This window comes from Rhynchophorus ferrugineus, unplaced genomic scaffold, assembly GCF_030347505.1.
Source record: "Rhynchophorus ferrugineus isolate W39M unplaced genomic scaffold, kcgeb_rfMv2 rfM7, whole genome shotgun sequence".
Lineage (NCBI taxonomy): Eukaryota > Metazoa > Arthropoda > Insecta > Coleoptera > Curculionidae > Rhynchophorus > Rhynchophorus ferrugineus.
Window position 1 is genome coordinate 18,211,416 of NW_027472586.1, and position 2,811 is coordinate 18,214,226.

General features: G+C 28.1%; 1 long non-coding RNA gene across 1 annotated transcript; it reads right to left on the reverse strand.

The window, feature by feature from the left end:
* Window positions 1-237: 237 nt before the first annotated feature.
* Window positions 238-1,209, reverse strand: LOC143199862 (uncharacterized). The gene is made up of 3 exons (XR_013006573.1): window positions 821-1,209; window positions 401-759; window positions 238-351 (listed from the first exon to the last, which is right to left on the reverse strand). It is a non-coding gene; the product is annotated as an uncharacterized LOC143199862 (long non-coding RNA).
* Window positions 1,210-2,811: the final 1,602 nt, after the last annotated feature.

Below are 2,811 nucleotides of genomic sequence, written 5' to 3' on the forward strand. Positions count from 1 at the left end.
CTTCTTTAATACTTTGGCAGATTATTTTTCCTCATCAACAAATCATACAGCTGTAGCAAGTAGAATCATTTCCTAAATTGCTACCTTTCCAGGATTAATGGTCTGCAATATTTTCCTGCACATCTGCAAAAACTAAAAACTGGACGATTAATTGAAATTGCTTAAAAATATAATTCCCTATTACTTGTCAAAATTCAATTCTCGAATATTATTATGGGGTTTATATTGGTTACTTGTATTTTCTTCAATATTAAGTCTTATAACAATAACATTCTTAACAAAAAAATACTTATATAGACAGACTCAAAAAAATGTTTTGCCTGTAACCCTTCTTGACTTATCGTACCCTACCTAAAATTCATTCCTAAGATCATATCGATAGTTTTATAGAAAATACTACCTTGATGATAACTCTTTATACAGTGGTATATAAGCTTCTTGACTTCTTGTTTTCTAAGAAATTCTTTAAGCAGTATTGTTTTTCTTTATCGTCCTGTAGATCCCAGATTTAAAAGCCTTACAAATTCTTAAAATATAGCTTAGATTGTTTAACATCTATATTATGGATCCGACAATGATTGTGCCAAAATTCAGTATGTATCCTAAAGGATACTAAAATCAATAAATTGGAGATACAGAGAAGGCAGATGATACTTCTTTTTATCGGCTTTAGTTGTGCAGCAAGCTCATGGTGAAATCTTTCTTTCTCTTGCTTCTAAGTATGTCATATTACTAACTTGACATATTAATTTACTTTCACTGCCAAATTTAAGTCATTTAATTAATTTATCCTATTTGTAACAACTGAAACTAAACCTACCTTTGACTTTCCATATTTGTAATTCTTTTTAAGTAAAAGGCAACATCACAATATAACCTTAAAAATGCCATATCAAACGCTTTAATAGATAAACAAATAAATGCTCAACGTTTAATCAGAGCAATACGGCCCATCGCCATTTCTTTTGAGAAACTCTTGGCTTACAATAACATGCAGTGTTGCCAAATCTAAGGGCAAGACTATATATTGCATTAAATACTAAAAAACGTATCTACTCTATTATTTTTTTTTCACAACAAAATATTAAAGTTAATGTCAGAGAGTCTTGTTAAATATATTATTTTTTTAAAATAAAATACATCCATAAAGCAAATAGCCGAGCTGTAAATTTGACAACATCGACTTTTAGAATTTCGGCTTGCGGCGAGTAGGTTGGCTGATGAATATATTAACAAGTTAGTGACCAATATAATATGTTGTTAAACATTTGTATTTTATTTTCTTATATATTCTTGATGGAAAATCTCATTAATAACTTGACTTCTTCCAACACAACAAAAATCATTTTGTTCTCTGTTCTTGTTAGTATTAAATTTTGGCATATGTTGATACCTGTTCGATATCATTGAAAATGATGTCGTGTTATAAATTTGGCAGCTAACATTCCCACTATAAATAAAATAGATGCAGTTTGAATTTTATAACTTTGAAAAACTTAACCTTACATTCTGCACTTACCCTTGTTCTTCCATATTTTAAAACCAATGTTAAACCACCAAGAATAACACAACAATTTAATTATTTTTACTATAGAATTATTAATGTAACACAAAATCTAAATATGCAAGATTTTTTTGTAGTTTTGACTTGATCGACTGTACCGATCGACTCGAAAAGAACGTACTGCCATTAGAAAAGGAAGATAATATAGTTCATATTTTAGTTCATACTTTTCTATAGTTTATTCTATGCAGGAGATAGCGCATCATACTTTTTATAATGGAATGCCAAGATAAAATATCTTGTGAATCATTTTTCTATGGTAGGTGTAGTGTTATTTTCCTATCGCTAATATAATATGTACGTTCCGAGCGTTTTTTAAAGAACATGAAATTATTGTAAGTATGGCCATTAACATGATAAACAAAGTTATGATAAGAAAGACAATACGAATAATATTGAAATTTAACTTGTTTGAAAATTGTGGTAAGAATATGTCATAAAACTCTTATATTATTTATACAACTTTACTATAATATTTATAGATTCCTGAAGAGACTACAAAAATTTACAATTATCTAATGACTATGATATAATCCAAAAATATCAGAAGATGTATTCAGTCCCAATAGAGAACACTGTATATGTGAAAATTTCACTATAAGGAAAACTTAATAAAACCGTAATGTTCTTATTATCTTTATCTGGTGCTACGACAAGAATTATATGAACAGTTACGAATTTGTATTTATTGCATGGTATATGATTATTTTCCAGAATTTTAACTACCGTTTTGAAGGTAAAATATTTTTTAACAGTTTTTAAATTATTTCATACACAACACAATACAACTTAGGTTTGGATGAAAGGGCCATTGTCCTTTTAAGAAGAAATTATGCTAGAATCTTTTCAACTTATAAACTGAAGTAAAAATAACATTGCTAACAAGTACATTTGAGACATATCTTGGAAAAAATGAAGGAGTAATATCTTGAAACCGTGGTGATGCAATTGCTGTCTAAAGAATAATATAGGCAAGTGACTTTTTTAAAATTATTGTATTTAATGAGTTCTATTTTATATTTTAGGTCGAAAATATAGTAGTCTTTTTGGAAAGAAGTTAAAAGAACTAAAGTGATAATGCGTGACTATTATTACATGTCGATGGGTTTGATACATTTTAAAATGTTTGAATTGATCTATGAACGAAACAACATTAGTTGTAACGTGAGATTAATGTATTTTTTCAACCATTTTTCCATTGTTTCTAGTATTTGCAAAACTTTCATATATGCTCCGAACCATAATAT